The sequence below is a fragment of the Haemorhous mexicanus genome, chromosome 2 (genome assembly GCF_027477595.1).
Source record: "Haemorhous mexicanus isolate bHaeMex1 chromosome 2, bHaeMex1.pri, whole genome shotgun sequence".
Lineage (NCBI taxonomy): Eukaryota > Metazoa > Chordata > Aves > Passeriformes > Fringillidae > Haemorhous > Haemorhous mexicanus.
The window spans coordinates 101,973,960-101,997,551 of NC_082342.1; the positions used below are offsets into that span (position 1 = coordinate 101,973,960).

At 43.0% G+C, this 23,592-nt stretch overlaps 1 protein-coding gene across 2 annotated transcripts in view; it reads left to right on the top strand.

The window, feature by feature from the left end:
• The first annotated feature begins 1,756 nt into the window (after positions 1-1,756).
• TBL1X (transducin beta like 1 X-linked) overlaps positions 1,757-23,592 on the top strand; it is a 193,346-nt gene continuing 171,510 nt past the window's right edge. For both annotated transcript variants that reach the window (XM_059839727.1, XM_059839728.1), the window contains exon 1: positions 1,757-2,094. The gene's annotated coding sequence lies outside the window, so the exon portion shown is untranslated. The remainder of the gene's footprint in view (positions 2,095-23,592) is intronic.

Below are 23,592 nucleotides of genomic sequence, written 5' to 3' on the forward strand. Positions count from 1 at the left end.
ATTGTAAGCCCACAGCACTTTAAAAGCAAGCAAGCAAACAAAAAAGCACAGGAGCTAGAAATTTTGGCCCATCTCGCTATGAATCTGGAGGGTGGTTTTTGTTTGTTTACATTGCCGAGTAATAAAAACGTAATGTAGGTTTTGCATTTGGAGAAAAGTAAGGCGAATGGGAGCTTACTTAGAAAGGGAGACACGTGTCTGCCTGTCTGTCTGAGCGCAGATGGCCTCGCACTGCAGTCTCGAGGCTCTGAATATGAAAATGAATCACATCAGCCCGCAACATTTCCCAGTGTTTTGAGAGTTCTGCTTTCAACACAGATATGAACGTATGTAGCAATGATCTTCATTGTCCTGACTTGGGTGATGTCATATTTTTCCATCAGGATACTGGGTGACAGCGCATTTGTAGGCTTTGGGCTAAACGTATAACGAGCATGAAATTCCCTTTAATGTCAAAATAAAACCAAAGGAGAAAAAAGAGTGGAAAGGTCATATGGAAAAAACCTCCAATAATAAATATGACTTTTTGTGGCCGCCTGAGTCTGGCTGTCACCGTGATGAGCCCACCGAGGCAGACACCCCGGCAACATCCCGATAATCTTATTATTTGCATGACATTAGTCATGAGGCGGGGGGATGGGGAGAGGGCTGGGGGAGGGGAAAGGGGAAGAAGGCCGCCAAAAGCATCCAGGCGGCCCCGGGCGAGCGGCGGGCCCCTCGCGGTGGCGCCGGGGGTGCGGCGTTAGGCGGGCCGGGCGGGGGCTGGGCCGGGCGCGGATTGTGGTGCGCAGCTACTCGCGGCGGTGCGGTAGCGGCGCGGGGCCCTGCGGAGCGCGGTAATGATGTCAACTTGTTATTTACCTTCCAGCGCCGGGTGACGGCGCAGCGCGAAAGGAGAATCAATCAGCCGCCGGGTGACCCGCCAGGCGCAAAAAAAAAACCGGAGCCGGGCGGGGGAGGGGAAGCACATGGAGCCGCGTTGCATCATCCGCCCGGGGGTGGGGGGGACACGGGCGGGACACGGGGACACGCGTGGGACGGGCGCGCTGCAGGCTAAAGAGTCGCAGCGCTGCCGCCCGCGGGTGTCGCGCCCCAGCGAGATGCGATAAAGCCCGTTTGTGCTGATTCACAGCCCGCCCGGCCCCCGCGCCCCGGGGCGCTGACCGGGCACCACCGCCCGCCCCGGACGGGGGCAGCGGTGGCGGCGCGGGGCGCGCTCCCGCAGCGCCGCCCGGCCAGTCCGTCCGCGCCGCTGCGCGAGACGAGCGGCCGCGTCCCGGGCCCCGGAGCGCGCCCCGCGGGGCCCTGCGCGGGCATGGCCGGTCGCGGCCGCTCGAGCGGGGCCGAGGTGCGGGGCACAGAGGGCGGCCGCGGGCACCGCGCGTCCCCGCGCGCCGGGCCGGCACCGGGGAACGCTGCGCTGCCCGGCGGGTGGGGGAGGGGAGAGCCGCCCTCCGTATGTGTGTGCCTGGTTTGTCACCGGGTTTCAGTTGCGGGGGGGTGTCAAAGCACAACATAACCACAGGCGGGGCGAGGGCTGGCGGCACCCCGGGGCATCCCCGGGGGCGTTGGCGGCGGCGCCTCCTCGAGCTGCGCGTCCCGGCGTGCGGGACCGACGCAGGTGGGGGAGGGCGCGGCCGGTTCGACCCCCAGCCGCCCCGGCCCTCCCGGTGCGCCCCCTCCCCCGCCATCCCCTCCCTCGCTCCCGCCCGGTGGCGGCGGCCCCGGGTGCGGCTGTCGCTCCCCCTCGGCGCTGCTCCCGCCGCCGCCGCGCGTCCGCACCGGCCCCGCCAGCCCCCCCTCACCGCCATTCCGCCCCAAAACTTTCCGTTTCCCCCATCCCACTCTCCGGGACTTCCTTGTGCCGCCCGTGCGCGCGGAGGGGGGGGGAGGAGGCGTGTGCGGCGGCGGCGAGGGGGGATTCGCAGCCTCCTGGCAGGCTGGCCGGGACCCCGGGGGAAGAGGAGTTGCACCATGCGCGGCAAGTGAGGGAAAGTCTCCGCCAGCAGCAGCGCCGCCGCCCCCCGCAGAAGTTGGGGCTCTCCCCGCCCGCGGGAGCGGGAGCTGTGCCTTTAACGCCCGCTGCGCCGCGAGGTGAGTTCCCGAGGCGGATTATTCATCCCGAGGACCCTGTTGTGGTTTCCTTTTTTCCCCGTCTTTTTTTATTATTATTATTTTTTTTTTAATTTCCCCCTTCTCTTACGCTTGTCCTTCCCGGCGCAGCCCCCCGAGCCCAGCCCAGCCCGGGGCCCGCTGCCCCCCGGCGTCCCCTCTGCAGCCTGACCCGCCCGGGGGGGAGGGGGTCGCTCAACCGCCGCTTGTTATGACGAAGTTTTCTCAACCCGGACGTTTTGGGTTCTGTTTGGGGGTTTTGGGGGTGTTTTCTTTGGGCCGAGGTGATGTGTGTGTGTGGGGGTCTGCCGTACCCGTGTCGGGTGTTTTGCAGCTGCCCCCGGGCAGAGCGACCCCGGGGCGTGGGGGAGGGGGGCAGTTTCTCCCTACTTCTCAGACAGTATTTTAATGTATGGGGGGTTGATTTAAAAAAATAATAAATGCTCGGGGAGGGGGGGGGAGAGAAATGCGAGGTATTCACGCTCCAGTGTGGAGTTTGCAGAGCCTGGGTGGGGGAGGGGATCCCATTCATCGCCAGGGCTTGAATCAGCAGCGGGCGGAGGGGCCGGTCGCTCCCCTACATCGAAGTTTACTTCCAAGTAGGTAAACAAGTTCGCTCGTCGCCCCCCGCCCCGGGCCCAGCCCCCCGAAGCCGCGCTGCCCCCGGCCCCGCTGCCAGCGCCGCGGCCGCCGGCGGGGCCGGGGTGTGGGGGAGCCCCTCGGGGCCGGAGCTGCGGGGCCGCCGACCTGTTGCACGTCGCGGGCCGGCGAGCCCAGCCCCGGTGCGGCGGGGCGGGCGGGCGCCCTGCCCCCGGCGCTGTCACCGGGCCGGGCACGGTCCCCATTTTGCGGTGCGCGTTCAGTCTCGGCGGTGGGGCTGATAGATGGGTTCGGTGCGCGGCTGAATATCGGTGTGGTGTGATGTAAAGCGAATGACCCTTGACCTATTTAGTGGTGTGTTGCTGGGTTCTCGGACAGGCATCCTGCACAGCGCAACAAGGGGCAAAAACACCAAGCCACACCCTAAAAGTTCGGCTCGCATATTAATTCCTCAAAGTCGGCGTTTAGACGGAATAAAGGCTGCCCTTTATGTGTTGCCTTAACATGCCTCTTTGCTGTTCTCCACGAGGATTCGTACGGCGTTTCTCCCTTCCTGACGCACGAGCCTGGCAGTGTGGATGTGGATGTGTGCGGTGGGGGAGGGGAGGCGGGCTGTTCGGCGGGGCTCACCCACCGCCTTCTCCAAAAAAAGAAAATATTGCAGCATAATGTTGCAGAAACCTAAAATACTCCATTGAAAAGACTGATGATTTGAAATAAAATGGAGTGTAAAATTAAAATTTCAGGATTAGTGTTTTAGGCTAATGGTATGAAAATAAACATGCTGTACCAGAGGGAGATCTGATTGTAGGTAATAAATACAAAGTCTCTACTCTTGACAAATATAATGTCATATCTTTCTTCCTTATCCCATTTATATTTAGTCTTTTAACCAAGACTACTTGTGTGGATGTATAAGGTTTACTATCATCATCTGCCCTGTGTACCGAGTGACTGCACATACTGGGTTTAGGCCTCTCCCTGTCCTGCAGTTGGTGTTCTGTCATGTACAGAGACATTGGGCAGGTTTTAAATTAAATATATCCATTCTGTGATAGCAGATGTTGTTGGCAAAGAGAGCCAGATTTTGTCCTAGTGTGTGTTTTGGCGTTGTTGGTTTTTTTTTGTTTGGCTTTTTTTTAAACAATTACAGATAATAATTGCAACATCTCAACGACAGCAATAGTAAAACAGGGAAGCTTTCCCACAGAAGATTTGTAGAGGAGGTGGGAGGAAAAAGGAAAGCAAGAGGGGGAGGATGCTATCACATTAAAAATGCGTTAAAGCTCTCCTGTGCTATATGTAATAATGGTAAAAACAGGGCAGATTTGAGTGGAGCTGCTGTAGTTGTCTCAGTGTTTAACACCTTCAGTGAGCTGTGCAATAACCAAGGGCAGGGCAACCCTGGATGTACAGACTGGGGAATGAGAGGCTGGAAAGCAGTGCCAGGAAAGGGACCTGGGGGTCCTGGTGGATTGCAAGTTGACCATGAGTCAGCAGTGCCCTGGCAGCCAGGAGGGCCAGCCCTGTCCTGGGGGGCATCAGGCACAGCATGGCCAGCTGGGCAAGGGAGGGCATTGTCCTGCTCTGCTCTGCACTGGGGTGGCCTCACCTCGAGTGCTGGGGGCAATTTTGGGTCTGCAGTATACAAAAGATAGTCAGCTGTGAGAGAGTCTCCAAAGGAGGACCATGAAGGTGTGAATGGCCTTGAGGAAGCCATATGAGGAGTGGCTGAAGTCCCTTGGCTTGTTCATTTTTAAGGAGACTGAGTGGAAACCTTACTGCAGTCTACAGCTTCCTTACGAGGGAAAGCAGAAGGGCAGACACTCTTCTCTGTGGTGACCAGTGACTGGACCTGAGAAAATGGCCTGGCAGCTGTGTGTGGGCAGGTTTAGGTTGGATGTTAAGAAAAGACTCTCCATTCAGAGGGTGGCTGGGCACTGGAACAGGCTCCCCAGGGAAGAGATCACAGCTCCAAGCCTGATAGGGTTCAATAAGCATTTGAATGATGCTCTTGGGCACATGGTGTAATTCTTGGGATGTCCTGTGCAGGGACAGGAGTTGGACTTGATGATCCTTGTGGACCCCTTCCAACTCAGTATATTCTGTCATTTTAAGGTTGGTTTTTTTCTCCTCCTAAGATGAAAAAGCATGTCTCAGAAGCAAAGAGGATTAAATATTATACATACATGTAAAGACTGGCAACTGCACAACTGTCCAGGTTTCTTAGGACATAAAAAAGCCTTCAGGAGATAAGCTGGCATCTGAATACATCTTCCCCCACCCAACTGAGTAAGATGACTCCACTCTTCTCTGCTATGTCACTGCTGTGGGTTATGCTACCGCTTATTTTAGTTTTAAGTGATTGCAGATATTCTCTGCAATGAGTATCTGAGGAGCAAAAATAAGTTAAATCATTGCTAGGGAAGGGGCACACGGAGTTGTAAGATTTCTGCTCTACCAGTTTGCCCAGTTTTCACCAAATCATAGAATATGCTGAGTTAGAAGGGGCCCACCAGGATTGAATCCAACTCCTGACCCTGTGCAGGACAGCTCCAAGAATCCCACCATATTTTGAACTCTTATCAGACTTGGTGCTGTGATCTCTTTCCTGGGGAACCTGTTCCCGTGCCCAGCCACTCTTGTAGTGAAAAACCTTTGCCTGGTATCTAACCTAAACCTTCCCTGATTCAGTTTCATGCTGTTTTGGTCCTGTCACTGATTGTCAGATGGGCTTTTCTCATTTTTGTGATGACGGAGACCAGAAGTAGACGTGCTGTCTGCTCAGTATGTCTAATGTGCCATGGCTCCTGAAGAGCTTCCGGAATAGAGAGTCGTCCTCTGGCAGCAGCAGCTGTTGAAGGCCTGTCATCCCTTTGCTTGGAAGGAGTAGAGAAGAATGTCTCTCAGCATGGATGGGATCTTATTTCTCAGTAGCTGAGATAAGTCAGCAGTGGATTGAGTGGTGTGCTGGGTTTGTTTCATTGCGGAGATGAGGCTGGAAAAGCCCTCCCAGGTTTAGGTTTAGGTTGCCGGGTGATTGCCGCAGGTAGCGCGGTCAGCGCGCGTTTCAGTGCCACTAGCCCTTGCTCTTTGCTGCTGCTACGAGTCCAGAGCTAGAATTCATCTTGTATTAAACTGATGCTTTTTGTATTTTAGTAGTGCCAAGGGGCCCCCTTTCAAATCAGGGCCATTTGGGGAATATTATAGACCGTGGTTCTCACCCTAAACAGGTTGTAATGTGAGGGAAACAGAAAGCCAGGAGGGTAAATGCTGGAAAAAACTGACTCAGGGGAACGGCAGCTGATTGTAGTGCTTTATCTGCAGGACCACGGTGTGATCTCAGTGGGTAGGAGAGATGAGAGTTGTTAACACCTGGCAGCACTGCTGCTGGTAAATCTGTCTGCTCTGCCCAAAGAGGGGTGGGCGTCACAACATGATCCATATCTTGGATTCCCTTTACTACTGCTCTTTTAATTCCTAGTATTTTAGATTATGTACACCAGCCTGCCTATAAAGTGATCCAGGTTTTGTAACTCTTGGGACAGCTTCTTTTTTTTACAATCTTCATTATGAGGCAAGATGGAAGTAATTTTGTAAACTCTTTTTTCAGCAGCTAAATTAAAACTCCACTCCCTCTTCCCCTCCCTCATCTTGCCTATTTTTAGTTAGGAGGAAATAGCTGACCTCTTTACAGCAAGAACCCAGACCCCCTGGGTGCCATTTATAGGTTTCTACCAAATGGCCTACTTGGACAAGTTGGTTGAAATTAAACAAAAACATTGGAACTACGGCTGTACATAGGAATAGCAGCCTTCCTGTCAGTACAAAATCTGTCATTTTAATGACACTGAAACAAGCATACAAAGGTGAAAAGTACAGTTCAGGTTATTTTTCTTCAGTATACAAGAGAATATTTTAAAGGCTTTTGTTGTTGTTCTCTGATCATTAATATAATGGAATTTCATTTAAGGATGACTGATAGTGTTTTGTCTTACAGTCACAGGAAGTCCCCCAAAGTTAGGGCTATGTAAAAGCTAGAAGCAGTCAAAGAAGGTTGTTCATTAAGAAAACATCACAGTTTCTTACTAGTTGTCTTCAGTGTAGAGATTTTGTCCCAGACAGAGATTTTTAAATTAATGTTGAATAATTCTGTAGAAATATAAATTTGCTTCTGCTAGTTTAACCAAAAGCACGTTTAACTCCACAGTGGCTATGTGACAATTTTTGAAGGTAAAGGTGCACAGGCCTTTTATGCTCCTTTTCTTGAGCCGCTTTTCCTATGCGTATTTGTATTTATTTTAAGTGATACTAAAAATATTGGCCTGCAGCAATAGTTATTGCATCTCTTCATTTGTTGTTTGAGAAGAGAAAAATTTATTGCCTCTGTTATCATCTCTTGGAGTCCCAGCCACCAGTCCCTTTCTGTACTTTGGGGCAGCTCGGGGTTGGGTGCATCTGAGGATGTGGCTTCCATCTTTATAGTCCTGTCCACTTTATGCAATTAAAGGGGCATCATGATGTTTAACCTCATTTCTTGACTGTCTCTATTGTTAGTGTGAATAATTAATGTGTGTCCTGTTTAAACTGGAGTGCTTGTAAAACGTCATAATTTTGTGTGAAGTTACAGTGGAAATTTCTGCCAAGAACCCTGTGCTATTCGTGCAGTACAAAATCATGATGATAGTGCTGTAGTACGAAGAAACAATTATTTTAATATTTTAGATAAGTGCATTGCATAACTACATTTTGGCTTGGGTGTTGAACTTTAGTCTTTTGCTAGGCAAAGTTACACAGCACACTGAACATGTGGACAAACAGTGCCTTGATGCTTAGATGACATGACTTACGGCCTGTTCCTGAGCAGATGAGTAGTACTAACAATGTCTAATAATTCTCTAAATACGCGTATCAAAATACTCTCATCTATTTAAGTAGGGAGTTTGATTGACCCTTTGCTATTGGAAGGTGAAACAAGAGCAGTGTTCTCCATTAGTATGTAACAGTTGCTCTATATATCACTTCAGTGCCATTCAAAGTGTGATTGCATTTACTGACCTAAGTTTCATTTAAGCTGGTAGTTCTTAGTTACAGTTTAACCTCTTACCAGAAGGTGTTCTGTTATATGAAATCATAACTATTAAATGAAAAAACGTAGTAACATGATTTTATGGGTTTTTTTTCTATTGAAACACAACTTTCCCATGCCTCCAATAAATTACCGATAGAGCAAAAAAGCAACGTTTTTCCCTTAGACATTTAAATTACTTGGAAAATATGCTTTGACATTGTCTTCAAGAAAAAGGATTTTCCTTTGGTGGATAGATTCCTTTTGTCATTCTGCAGCATAATGCACTCGTTGTAGTCCTTTTTGAAGGCAGCAAACTGCACTGGATGTACAGTGACAAACTTTGGCTTCTGCTATATTTTGCTGTGTAGCACCATCAGCTCTTCATCAATCCCTTGCCGTTGAATAAAGACCCTGCAGAATATTCTCTAGTTCAGGAGTGAAGCCAACTATTTATGATTTATATTTCCAAATCAAAGTCATGTTACAGAGGCCCCACTGAATGGGAGCAATTGCATTGATGTGATTAACATGTATACAGTGTTGTTGTGCTTCATGCTTAGAAGCGTCCACTGCTGAGTTTGTGCTAATTTGAACACAACCCCATAGCCTACAGCAAAATAATTGGAAAGATGTTCTTCCAAAAGAATTGACCGTCACAGTGTGCAGTTAATAAATACAGGAGATTTTTATAAAGTGAAGTAAAAATATGGATTTTTTTTCTTCTGTAAACTCATGTGTGTTGGTAACAGAATGAGGAATTGTTATAACAACATGATAGTTTCAGTGTCATTTAGCAGCTACAAGTTGCTTGTTCACTGGTATCAATGGTTTTAGTCTGGTTGCTACTGGCAGAGGATATGTGTGTGTCCAGAGACCCATTAGTGTTAGGACTTGTGTTAGCACATAGTCTCAGCTGGGATTGTTGAGCAGGAGTCCGTTTCACAAATATTAATTGTTTCAAATGAACTACACTAATTGTTGTGTGTTGAGTGCATGCATATGCACATATATACACGTACATGGATAGCCTTAAGGTAGTCCAAAAAGTGGTATTGGAGAAAAAAGGTGTAACCGTGATGCTGGGGAGTGGTGTCAGTGTGCAGTGGCTTGACTCTCACACCCTGAACTAGGATGTGCTCAGGTCAGCAGCACCTGAGGTGTTGCAGAGCCAGTGAAATGACTGTAGGCTGGGCCAGGCTGGATGTCAGGTTTTGGGAGAAGGCAGAGGTGCAGCGCCCTTTAATTATGTGCTTGTTGAGATGTGGCAAGGTCAGGAGTGCAGACTGTGCTTGTACCTCTGACTGAGCCTGGTGAGACCAGGAGGCGACAGCTGGGGCTGAGACATGCACTCAAACATCAGAATTATGTTATCTTCATTTTTTCCTCCTTTTAAAAATTTTTATTATTATTATTTGGTTTTTGGTTGCTCTTAGAAGTAAAATTTAAACCCTGATCTTGACAGAGAGATTGAGGTAAAATTGCCCTCCTCCATAGTGTTCTCCACAGATAGGGTGAGCTTTGCCTTCAAGTTAGGGCTGGGAATCCAAGCACAGACAGTGCCAGTTCATATTGGGGGGATTAGTTTCCAAGGATATTTATCTATTGCTTTTACACTCGCAAAACAAACTTTAACCCTTTTCATGCCTATTTTACATGCACACATCAGTTAGACCTCTAAGAATTTGGATATAGAATTGGTTGAAACACATGAAATATTTTTAAAATATTTCAGAAGATATTGGTAATGCTGCTAAATATGTGGACTCAAATATCTCTCTTTGTATCTTAACTTTCCTCTTTGGTTTTTTTTTTTACTTTTTGGATGTTTGTTTGGTTTTTTTTATCTTTGATGTTAGTTTTGTCCTTTTTTAAATGTAAGAGCTTCTTTAGTTTGTATAGTTTACTTTTTCAGTTGGTGACTTTTAAACTAAAATACTGTAATCTGGGAGGCACAGATAAAAGGCATGCCTGAGGATTATTCTGATGAGGAAAACATCTTCCTTCCTATGCCAGTTCTCAAAAAATGAAAGCAAGGAGCAGAAGCAAGTACATTTTTAGTAACATTGCATGGTGTTCACAAGACAGATTTTATATCATTCTGTGAAAACTATTCAAGGTTCCTTTCTTTTCATTTTTACTACTACTCGGTTTGTTTGGGTTGCTGGTGTTGTAACTCAATAACAATGCTAATTTGTATTGGAGGAATCTGGTTTTGTACTAAAAAAACAAGCACTCTCAGCTCTGATACTTCTGCTAGCATCAGTAAATGTCTTACATAATCAGTTAATTTAAATGAGCCAATTAGTTTAAAATTAGTGCATGACAGTGTATCATAAAAATTCATCCAGCTTCATTCTCACAGGATTTGGTGTGCTTGGAGAAAAAAAAAAAAAACAACACTGAAGCTGAAAGAGTAGCCCAAAATGCAGTATTGGAGTGGAAGGAAAGAACCTATTCATTACATACAGCTCAAATTTACTAAAGCATTAACATAATGGTTTCCCTCACTGCTGATGAATGAAAATTACTTTCTGGGAGACCACCATCCTGTCTTTACTACCTAGTCTGGTAGTGCTGGGTAGAGGTTAGAAAAAATGTGGAATGTAGCTTATGTTCTCTTGGACAGTTTACAAGGAAGAGGAAGATAAGTGGGGGTAGGCTGCCTCGAAAACTAGGATTCACTGTTTTTAACCTGCTGACCATCAAGTGGACAGCTGTTTTGGTTTTTTGATTTTGTTTTTTTTTTTTTTTTTGGCTTGGCTAAGATGGCATGTCTTCAGAACACTTATTCCTGTGCATTTCTTCAGTGTTATGATGGTAGTATAATGGTATTATATGTGGGTACTTTATAATATGTTATTTTGTGGTTACAGAAATGGCCTTTTGTGCATGCCTGGTTTTTGTAATGTTTTACGTATTTGTATGCATATGTGCCTCACTGTGGATTAAGTCTTTTGTTTCAAATTTTGCTTAGGCAAAAGTGATAAAGTGATAAAGTATTCATGGTATCTAGTATGTTACCAGCACTTGTATCTTCGGTTTAAAAACCGCTTGAAACATGCAAGAGTTCTGTGTTCTCTAATGGCAACATGTTCAGTGCAATTATACATTGTCACTTTGATCATGTGCACTGAATGATGGCTTTGTAGATAAGATTGGTTGTGCACAGCAGATGTTTGTGTACATGGAGTCCAGTGTGAAAGAAATTTAATTTCCTCTTACTAAAAATAATATAGTGACCTGCATCTTCTACCTGTTTAAAACGTGCTCAGATAATTGCAGTGAATGATTTTGTAGTTGTTTGCTCCTGTATTCATTTTGCCATGAGCTGTTGAAGGACATTTTTCCTTTTTTTAAATGTAAATTTGAATATATATATCTGTGAAAAGAAAGAAAAGATCTGTTCCTCTAACAGCCTCACAAGGCAATTGATAGGGCACACCTTTTCACAGCTGGTTAAATCATTTACATTCAACTTATAGTGCAGTGTTGTACTACAGACTTTATGAATGACAGCTTTTGAAGATTTTTAAACAGCAAAACACATTGTCAGTTTATTTTGTTGCTAGATTATTAAAACATATGAATGTAAAGCTCTACTTAATAAAGTATAATCCCATTTTTCCATCAGCTTATCCATTAGGATAGCAAAGTATCAAAGGAAAATTATGGAACAAAAAGGGTTTTTTCTCCCTTTCAGTGTTCAGTTAGAGTTCGAAGTAATGATTGCTTTAATTTTTTAATCTTCTATTAATCTGTAAGTTAGTTTCCTGGCTAACAGAGTTGGGTTTAGGGTATTAGTTTACCTCAGAACAAGCCTTAGGAGTTTTTTGGTTTTTTTTCTTCAGGCTTTTTGTAATTGCTTTTAAACCTTTAATTACCTTCCTCCACCACAGCAAAAAATCTATTGGGGTTTGCAGTGGAATTTAAGAGGTTCCATTTTAATGGGTATTTTCTGTGCGACACAGTCTTTAACTCCAGCACGGACAGAGTTGATGATACATTTGTGTTCTGAACATCAACAATGCCTGTTGTATCTATGGCCTGATGTTGCAAAAATGTGTTTGGCTGGCTTGTGCAGGAGATTTCTAGGGTCAGGCCTTATATGATGGCAGCAGAGATTCTTGACTGATTAAGTAAACATTTCTGAGCCTTTTTTATAGCAGCAGATGATATGTGTGATTTTAGCTTTAGTCCCGACAGGCAGCGTGCCTGTAATGAAGTGGAGATTGCAGTGTCCCTTTCCTTTCCCCTAGCCCACATAAGTAGGTTTTTTGTATGGTATAACTTCCATGGTCTGTTTTGAGTACTGTTCTTATCTGAATCTTCTCCAAGTTCTTGGAAGTTTCTTTGGGTGGCAGACATGAAGTTGAGATTTAGAACCTGATTTCTTCAAAATGTGCAGGAGCTGTGTTGGCTATGTCAAAATTTACTGGGCTTAATATTTTGCAGTATAAAGTGTAAGACTTGATTGCAAACACATACATTAAAAAGTGGCCTGCACAGGTGGGTGGTTGGAACCTATGACCTTTTTTCAGTGACGTGCCCTTAGTTTTTTAGGCAAGACCACGTCATGAGGTTTAACAAACTCTAGCAGTGGCTGGCAGCATTGGCAGGATGGACCCATGGCATGTCTGGATCATGGGTAGTCTCAAAACTGTTCTGCCATGTGTGGCCTGCCACATACAAAGCCCAACACCTCGAGACTGGGACTGGATGCTTGTCTTGTGTAAGGGCTGCAAGCACCATAGCCTCTGTGGAGAGAATGCCTTTTTTATTCTAATTTACTGTTTTTCTCTGGGGTGGTTGCTCTGTGCTTGACTGCAGAAGATCAGGAAAATTACACAGAAGGACATTTATTGACATTTTTTTTTTTCACCTTAAATATAAATTTTCTAACGTTTTTTCATTTGATGACTCAAACATCCAAACATCCTACAGATAGCTGTCTTAAAGAAATATTTAGCTACCTATGCTATTAGCATTGTCTTAATTGTTATTTTTATCTTTGGAAGTACATATGGTACATTCTGGTGTCTCAAGTGGAGCCAATGTCTTGCCAGCCTATTTGAAGTGCTAACGTATGTGAGAAAGTGTGCCCTGTGGCCTGAAACATCATTCATGTATTTGCCAATTGCCTCAGTCTTTTAATTTCTGTTTGTATGCATTGCATTTGGTTAGGTTGAATTTATTATTGATTTCCACTGTTTGCAAATAGTCTACTGACAGAGCATTTGCTCACGTCTCCTTTGAGCCAGCATTTTACCCTCATTAGTCTATGGATGTGTTCTTCTGAACGTTTGCCAAATGTGTTCATAAAACCGGTGAAATTAATAGAAGGAAAAGTGGGAGCGCTGTGTGACCTGTTATTTGTAAACAACATTGTGAGACTGCCTTTCAATGTTTGGCCATAGACAACTACATTTATTTTTTCCCCTCCTGTTTTCCCTTTTTATTCATTCAGGTTTTACAAGCTTCCCATCATGTACAGCCATTTGCTCAGCAATGTTAGTTACCTTTTTTTTTTTTTTGCATGTTTTGGTTTTGAAGGCGAAAGCTGCTAGGTAAATAACAACAGTAATATTTACCAATACTGTAATTCTGTAGTTTCAAATCATGGCTTGCAAGTTACTAGGGTACACAGGATTGTTTTTATAGAGAGCTGTGAAGTTAAAAAAAAGAAGGAAGTCTGTTGTCATTGTTCAGTTTTACTGTGTGGGGTATCTTTATTGGTCCACAAATTTAAAGAGTTTTAAAAATTGGTCTAATTCTATTGTAAACTTCTTTAGGATGTGATGATATCTATTTTTATGACTTACTGCTTTGTGGGTGTATATATCATTGTGCAAGTAAAGATCCTTGTTTTCACAGGAGATAATTTATACCAACATTACATTATAGCATCAGTTTGGTTACGTTGTGTAGATATTTATGAACATATCCCTTCTCTTATGTAGGACTGTGAACTGCATTTTCTCTGATAGAATACAGATCTGGCTGATCCTTAATTGCACAAAGAATAATCTGTAGAGAAGCATTTGGGTTCCCTCAGTTTGTGTTTACCAGGTCTGTCATATAGAAAGCCTGCTCAACTGATCTTTCTTTATTTTCAGGGTCTTATGCAGTACTGGTTTTGTTTTTAGACTACAGCTATTTTTATGGCAACATCTGATTTCAGTAAATCCAAATTCTTGCATCTTAAAATGTTAAGAGTTTTGTTACTTGATGTTACTACATTTGTGTTCTCTCCTTTGCTTGAGAGCAGCGCTTCTTGCTAATGTTAGGAGGGGTGAGGTAGAGGAGGTGTGTATGGTGAGAGTGGGGGTGGGAAGTAAAACAGGCTCTGGCTGTTTACACATTCCAGGCAACCATAGATCTGCTCTCTTTGAGGCCTGAAATATTTTCCTTTTCACTATCAGTCTTGCAGATCTGGGGTATTTGGGCACACTGCCAATAAAAGTAAATAGTAATGTGTTAATCTCTCAGATTGAAATGTAATAAACTGTTTTACCTTTTTGTGTGTGTGCATAAGAAGAAAATATTAACTGCACTTTATAATTAATATATGACATTTCTAGAAATACTGGAAGTTAGGACTATTACTATAATTTCTTCAAGAGTTGCCTATAAAAGGACAAAATAAATTTGACTCCTTTCGTCTTGTTGGTTTATTCCAAAGGGAAAGCTGCCTAATCACAATATTTTTGCTAATTAGATTTTCTGTTTTCAGCATGATAACCATTGGGTCAAGGAGCTGAGGATGACTCCTTTTGTCTCATTTCCATGTAATGCATGTATATACATGCCTTTTTAAAATTTATTTTGTGGTAGGCTTAATCTGCTTTGTAGTCTTTAATTTGATCATTCTGGTTTCCAGCACTTACATTTCAGAGTCCTGATGAAATCAGATACAGAAAGCCATCCACCTGCATGTCTTTTTTTTTTTTTTTTTTCAATATTGGAAATTAATTCCTGCAGCCTGCACTGAAATAGTCTGAGCAGGCAAGCAGATGAATAATGATTTCTTCCAGGTTCTGCATAATGTAATGAACAGACCTTCTGTTTATTATTATTTATTATCAATATTTGTATACATGCCATTTCCTTCCCTGAAGCTTGCTTTCTGGGGTTTCTTAAAGCTGTATGCTATGTGTGAAATTACTGCTTTATTCCAAGTGGTGCAGTAATGCCACTTTGTCACTCCAGCAGCTTGCTTTGTCACTAGGACTTGACATGGCTCAACTTCTTGTTGTAAACGCTTTCCTAACAGAACATGTTGTCCTCCAGAAATATTACCATATCATAGTGGCAAACACAAAAAAGACAGTCCCACTGAGGTAACAGCTGTTACCTTCAGTCCATTCTAGCACATACAGTGCAAAAGGTAATTCAGACCATACAGCTAGGGTTTTTTCCAAAGGCAGTCAATAGCTTAAAACTCTCTTGCATAGCTGTGACTGCCATCTAATCTGCATTTAGAGGCATTAAACTGCTTTTGGAAAAGCTGTGGGCTTCTTCAGCTACATCACCAGCAAGTTGGATAAACTGGTAATGTTTCTCTTGACTATGTTTTTAGGAAAAAAGTGCTGTTCTCATCCTGCAGCAACCTGGATCTAAAGCCAGAGGTTTTTTTGGGGTTGCTGTCAGGAGAGATCAGACTGTTGAGTTTAACCTAAATGGAAGTAAACATGAACATTACCTGCACCTCATTATTTCTGTGCTTTTATGACAGACACTCGAGACTGTTTGTATTGTGGCTATGGCTCATGCTGATTATGTTGTTAATAACTGGTGTCTGTAGCATGTGTACTGGCTGCGTGATTTAGAAGCCAACATTTTTGAATATAAATAGCTAAATAAGTGGCTTGTTTGTCAGAAGCCTTGGGTAGGTACAGCTCCAGTTGAAGTCAGAGGAGTAGATGCTGCTTAGTGCCTGGATAAATAATTTTTCTTAGTGCAGGGATGCATCTTGACATTCTGACAACAAATGATCACCTCCATCTTTCTACCCTAAGTTAAATGAAGCGTTATGTTAAAAAATATTTTAAAGAAGAAGATCCTACCAAGTGACTGCTATCAGTCTGTATGCAGATGGGTGGATTTTTTCCCGTATGTATAAGTTTATTGAAAAACTTGACACTGATTCTACATTTAATATATGGGTAACTGTGCAGGTGATACATAGTTTGTGTAGAGGTTAGAGGGTCCCTCTTGTAAATTGGTACCAAGTTTGTTTACCATATGTGTTTAGTTTCATTTAATGTAACAGTTGCTGCAGTGAGAAGGTGTACTATTACTGGAGTAGTGATTCTGTTTACTATTTGTTACAAATATTTCTGAACTAAAAAACCATGAGAACTTGTTTTGTGGTTGAAATAATAGGAACTGGGCATCTTGTTCTTCTTTAAATGAACAATATGGGGTATAATGACCTAATAAAAGTATAAGACCCAAATGCTTCTTAAAATTATACAGATTTACTTATTAATTATGTGTATAAATATCTAGAAATCAGCAGTATCAAATGATGGACTGTATAAGAATTACATGCAAATTACAGTGGCTTGGAGGTTTCTTCTTTTTTATCTAGCTTAGAAGTGTTGTTAAGCTGGTTGAGAATTTAGTGTAAGGTATTTGTTGGAAGTAATTTGATGTGAAGTACAAAATGTGATGTACTGTTCTGGTCCACAGTGGAGTTCAGGAGCTATAAGATGGCAGCTTAGACTTCTCATTTTTTTCTATTTTTGTGTAGGTTGAGAATATTGGCGTGTATGAAGCATGCTGTAGCTGTTTAAATATTGACCATTAATTTCAAGCCGTAGAAACTATGAAATGAAAATTTCGACATACATTTAAAGGTTTGATTTTCATCCTTTTTTACTGGTAACAAGTCTTTGACAGCCAAAATCAATATAACAAATTTGCATTGTTGACCTAGCAAAACAGTTGGGTTAATTGTTCAAATTGTACAGCCTGATAGTTTTCTCTAGAATTATTATTTAGTACTTTTCTTAAAAATTCACAATATTTCATAGAAATCTTAGTTATGAGTCTGGCTGGTGCAGTGAAAAACCTGCAGTCACAGGGGCATGCAGCTTGTAATGGAAAGGGACTGTTCTAGTACTTAATTTGTTTCTTCAGCTCTAGTGATGGAAACATTACAACACTTGTACATCAGCAAGCTACTGTTTCAAGAGACCTTTCATAGGGGATGATAAGAAGTAAACCATAATAAATTTTTAGAAAAGGAGCACAATCTGGGCCTTGCAGGAGGAACCCTCACTTATCTGGCAGATTTCTGTTGATCTTAGGCAATTGTTGTTTCCAGAAGGTTTCTCTCACCATTGGTTTCACAGTTTTTTGAACCTGATAGTTTCAAAGTCTATTCTCAGCTAGGCTGCTTCCTGTGAAAAGTGGTGTTTGGTGAGGTGTTCATGTGTGCCACATCATGCTGCTGAGAAGTAAATTGTTTTCATCCTGCAGTTCTTGCTTCACTTATTACATTTAATGTTCCTTTTGAGAGGGAGAGGGAGCAAGAGAGAGTGAAGCAAACAGCAGTGCTGATATGGTGTGGTTTTATTGGACAGAGAGGCATGCATGCCAGCTTTCCCTAGGTTTGATCTCCCTGATTCTTATTCATGGTAGGTTTAGTTGAAGCTAGTAGCAAAACAGTAGCTTGAAGAGACTGATCCCTTGAAGGTAAGAATTAACACAGCACCAGTTTCAGCCTTTAACTGAGAATCAGCCTTTCTGAAAGAGAAAATTGGTTCTGCAAGCATTCATATATTACTACAAACTGTTCTGATGAGTCTTTAAATAAAACCCCATGAAAATACACCAGAACAAAATAAAAGAAAAAAACCCCAAAACAACAACAACAAAAATCCCACTCACAAAACCAACCAACCAGCCGACCAAAAAAAACCCTCCAAAAGGCCCAAACAAACTGAAAAACAAGCCCTGACATCCTCCACCAAAACAAAGTTAAGCAGATGACACACTTGTCAGTTGGGCACTGATAGGTTGCCTTAGGACATAGGTGCTTACATTTTGAATTGATTCTCAATTGTCAACTTGATGTGAGTGGGAAGTAAAGTGAACTTTTCATGAAAAACATTCTCATAAGAACAGTTGCTATTCGTGGTTCTTCTGGTACGTGTAGGTGTATGTTTGGGGAGAAGGGAAATCACATATTAGTATTTTCACATCTAAATTGAAGAGTTGCCTCACTTATCTTAAGCAATGCAGTCTTTAGATCATACCCAGTTGTTTGTCTGCTGGACAGATATACTTAATTTTCCAATTAAAAAAAACTTTTTTATTTCAAAAAACTTTAATTTTGTCATTATAATTTCAGTCACATTAATTAAGATTTTAGTGATTAAAAAAAAAAATTTATATAAAGGAACTGATTATGCCTAATGGGACCAGATCAGAATTAGGCTAAAATTTTTACATTATCCAACATGCTTCTTTGCATCAACATATATATTTATTCTAGTTCTTTCTGCAGTAGTTTTGCTGACTGTTTTGGCTGTTGTATGATTGTCAGTACTGCACAGGTTGACACTGATCTAAAAAGGAGCTGTATTTATAGCTGAGAACTCAAGTTTTTGCCAGTTACAAATGTCTTTTTCCTCCTTGAACTTACTTCAGTGCAGAAGTTAACTCATTAAAGCTATTTCCCCCTTAATATCTAGACTTTCAGTTCTTAAACATTAAAATTAAAGTGCTCTTAGCTGTATTTTGATAGACAGAAGTGTTCAGGGCTGGGTTGAATGGGGCTCTGAGCAACCTGGTCTAGTGGGAGGTATGTCCCTGGCTATGGCAGGGGGGTTGGAACAAGATGATCTGTAAGATCCATTCCAACCCAAACCATTCTATGATTCTGTGAATATGCTGAAGTTGAATTTTTAATAGTTCAACTTAAAAACAACCCAAAAAACCAGAAAGGGAGATCTCTTACAAACGTATTTATGTCCTTAATATTTCTATGAAATATGTGTCTTTATTGTAGACCAGACATTTCCTTCTTATAGGATGTGGCTGTAGATGTTCAATATTTATGTCTGTGCTTAACTGCATGCACAATGGTTTCACTGGAGTAGAATAAACAGCAGCAGTTGTGTGCAGAAAGCTTTGTGTGTGTGTGTGTATATATATTTAGGACCTGACCTTCATTGCTAGTTTATAATCCTAAGAATTTCCTGTCTGAAGTTGAAATGTTTTAAGATCCATCTTACTTCTACTTTGTAGATTTTAAAACCAGTACCAGGTAACTAAGAGCTTTCCATAGGCAGTGAACACCTACTTTGTTGTGCCTTCTGGGTTGTCTTTGTGGTTCATGTTTAATCTTTGGGTATCCCCAGCCCCCTCTCAGTGAGGGCTGGGCAGAAGAGTGTTTGCTGCCCACAATGCTCTTAGGGAAGAGCAAGTCTGTGAGACTTCTATGTAAATAACACAGCATTTAGTAATGAGAAAGTTAGCAACTCTCTTAATTGCTCATGAGACATACCTGTGTGGAATTGTGCTTTGAAATTTTCTTTCAAGTTATCTCCGTGTCTCCGATCTGAATTTTATATCCACCAGCAATGCAGACTTATTCTGCAGCTAAATGGAAGAAGTGTACATTTCAAACATTGTCTAGTCACGGTTAGTTCCTCGTGTTACAACCCTTAGAGAAGTTAATGCTCCCTTCTGAGATGAAGGAGGCCTGTCGCCAAAGGAATTGAATAAATTATAGTGGTATTCAAAGGGCAGAATGAAAAGACAGGTGTTGGGATTGCAGATGTAGCTTTAGTCAGATGAAGGAAATGGTTGTAAATATGCAGTCTGGTTCATAATGTAGGAAAAAGGGCACTCCTGGAGTTCCCAGACAGTGTATATGTAGAGTTTGGGTAGTTTATAAATGTTTGAGGTGCTTTTTCCTGCTTGTGTGAAACAGGATTTTTCAAAAGCTTTCTGTCTAAGGCAGGCGCTAAGCTTCATTTACCCAGCCATTTTGAGAAACAACGTGAATGCCTTTTGTGTTGTTAAAGGACATGGTTTGCAATATTTTCCAGAATTGTGACACAGCCTGGGGGGCTGTGTCATACATGGTGTGTCCCCAGTACTGGGGACCAGGCTCCTGCCCTGGCAGGGTCTGTGTCATACATGGTGTGTCCCCAGTGCTGGAGACCAGGCTCCCACCCTGGCAGGGTTGGTGGGGCTGTGTCAGCCGAGTGTCCCCAGTACTGGGGACCAGGCTCCTGCCCTGGCAGGGTCTGTGGGGCTGTGTCAGCCAAGTGTCCCCAGTGCTGGGGACCAGGCTCCTGCCCTGGCAGGGTCGGTGGGGCTGTGTCATACGTGGTGTGTCCCCAGTGCTGGGGACCAGGCTCCTGCCCTGGCAGGGTCGGTGGGGCTGTGTCATACGTGGTGTGTCCCCAGTGCTGGGGACCAGGCTCCTGCCCTGGCAGGGTCTGTGCTGGCCTGCCGGGCACTGCTGGCACTGCTCTGTGCTGTGCCTGGCTCCTCAGGCAGGCTGCTGCTCACAGCTCTCCCCTGACCCGGGTGAGGCGTCTCCTGGGACAGTGTAACCCGTTTGGTGGAGCCTCTGTGCCTCTCCCCCGAGAATATGAGAAAGCAAACTTTGCCAGGGGTGTTTGTTGTGGCAGAAGGCATCAGCCAGCAGGCGTTCTGGGAAGCCAGGGAGGAGGTGAACAGCAGCAATGAGAGGCAAAGGCCCAGCTTGCCTGACACTGCCATATGGTTGCTGAAATATTACTGCCAAATCGCTTCTTGCTGGTGGGCAAGCGGGCTGGGGTTGGAGGAGACATGAGCAGGGGAAGAGGGATGGATGACAGCCTTCCCTGGGTGCTAGGGGCTGTAGGTTGTGCTCTCCTCCTCCTCTCCTGCCCACCAGCCGTCCATCATTTGCAGCTATTGTTTGATGCAATTAGTTTTTATTGACCAAGACGACCTTAATAGATAGGTTTCATTTATGTATCTTGGTTTTATTGCAGTTTAGCCCTCTAAATACCCAGGAGGCTCTTAAAATAACAAGGATACTATTAATTAGAAGCTAAGGATTGTAAGCTTAAAACAATACATACTTTCTTCATTTGTAACTCCCTCCAGGTATTTAAAAATAGACTTTCACTAAAAATGTTTTAGTAACTGATAGCTGATTAGTATAAGAAAGAAATCTATGTAATTTCTTTTTTTTTTTTTCTTCCCTTTTCGTCTCTTGCTTATTTGAGACACTGTTGCCACATTCAATGTCATTGTAGTCCTCCAAGGTCACTGTTTTTCCCGTCTAGTCTGTTGAGTGTTTTATCCCATGGTGAAGGTATTTTTAAAATAGTAACATGAAATAATTTTCAAATCCATAAAATCAAACATAAGAATTACAACTGATTTAACCTGTGAAATGATCCCACTTGTTTGAAATTGAGAAGATTTCACAGAGATGGTGTTTCTTAAAATGGAGGGAAAGGGAGAGAAAACAAGTGGCAATAGCTAAATGAAAGGCCTTAGAGCTAAGAGGCTAATGTGTAGTAGAGTATTTTTATGCCATTTTGCAGTCAGCAATAAAATGAAGCAAATACATTGGACTAGAAACTGAAGTCTTCTGCTGTGAAATAGAAATTTATCTGGTATATTGTACTTTTTAAAAAGTATTGTTTGTTTTTCTGCTAATGAGTGCATGCCAGATTATTGTTTACCAGTTACCATTCTAGTCCAAATCAGAATTGAAGTTGGCAGAACATAAAGGAAATTTCGAGGCAGCTAAATATCGTCATCCAGAGCTTCATTTACTGTATGTGTTTGTAACTTCTAAAGTACCATACATCGAGGAACAGGCATATTAGTCACCAGCGCAGTTCAGTTCAAATCACTCTTTATTTTTATGAATTCCTATTTAAGAATTGATTAAAACATCAGTATTACTGCCTTTAAAATTAAAAAGCTGGTTGTCTGTTAAGAGTAGAGCTGCTTAGACTGGAATGCAGTACTTTGGTGTAACTGGGAAGTGCGTGTAAAGGACCATGTAAAGGACCATGCTTTTCCCTGGTGAAGTGGCCTGCCAGGCTCTGGTGCTGGGCAGTGTTTTGTTACTGAGGTGTTCTGCTCTGCTGATAAGTAGTCATTTCACTGGATCTTAGCTCACACTGCCTGAATGTAAGAGTATGAAAAGGTTGAGAGGAAAAAGAAACAGAAATAACCAGTTTGTGTACTGTGGGGACATAAACAGCTACAACTAGAGTGACTTCTGTCTGATTTCAGCACTTGCCAGCCAAATCCAGAGTTTATATGGTAAAAACTAAAAGGTGGGTCAGCCCACAAACTTGCCTTGGATAGCATGAGCTACGTGGGGGTTCAGGCATCTTGAGTAGGTGTATGTCACCTGTCTAAGAATTATCGAGGTTTTCCTAAGAAACAAAATCCCTAGTTTGGATTCATAAAATCATGGAATATCTCAAGTGTAAAGGGGCCCAGAAGGGGTCTAACTCCTTGCTCCTCGCAGGAGTGCCTAAATCTAAACGGTGGGATTGAGAGCCTCATCCAGGATAGCTCCTCCAGCAGGGCTGGTGCGGTGACCATTGCCCTGGGGAGCCTGTTCCAGTGCCCAGCTGCCCTCCAGGTGAAGAACCTTTTCCTGATGTGCAAATTGGCATTGTCTGTCACTCCATTCCTCCCAGAATAGAGCACTTGGTTCTGTTAAGCATCAGCCACATTCCACAGTGTTAATGTGCTCAAAGATAAGGAATTCCTCCAGGTGTTGTAAGGATTAGTGGCTGAGGGGGTAAAGGAGACCAAAGTCATGCTGCTCCCTTGCAGTGGGAGGAACTCCTGGCTAGTTTGTGGTTCATTCCATGGGGACAGCATTGACTGGCCAGGTAGCACATGGATCCTCTGGAAATAGCAGGAGTTTGTGAGGCCCTTCAGCAGGCCTGGTGTATGAAAGTGTCAAAACACAGATTCTTTTAGTTCTGCTGTTTATAGAATAACATATTTATTCATTATGTGAGCTGCAGTCTGGTATGAACTTAATTCAAAGCCCGTTGCAAATGCCTGTTTGTGGAAGGGGCATGAACTTACTCTTTGTAAAATACGTTTTTGAGTGTAATTGTGAAATGCAGATAAAGTTATAAATCCGTCAGCAAACTGACTATTTTAAGGCCATCTAGTCATGTTCCCAGATATTAGATTTTTACAAATGTGATATTTTTAGCTGGATGAAAATGAGCATATACCACATGCTGGAAGTATGAAGCAGCTTTGTAAGCTGTAAGTTTAAAACCTTCTGTTTTCAATATGATGTTTTTAAATCTAATGGTGTACAGTGTTTGTCAAATGCTATATTATTATAATGTAGCACAATTCTAAATGTTTGCAGAATCATCATATAAATTTATTATTTTTCATGCAGCTAGAGAATTTACACTGATAATTAAGACTTCTTATGTAGTTAATTTCTGTGACACTTGCACAAGGACTTTTTGTTACTATGCTATGAAGAAAAGCTTGTATAAATTTCCGTTGTGATATTGGGCTGTGATGTGTAATACATAAAGGCTAATTTATTTTTAGACCACATTTTCACCTTAATTTACAACAGGAATGTGGATTTTCGTTCTATTTTAATTGGTTATTTTTGATTATGGTCTGGCTGACGTTTCAAAATATAGCTCATATGTAACAAAATGCCTACCTCTGTCAATATATACATTTCTTGAAATTAGTTGTGGTACAGTTCTCATCCAGACTGATCCTAGGAATGCATCAAACAGCATCTCCAGCCACTCAAAAGAGGTGATTTGTCCTCT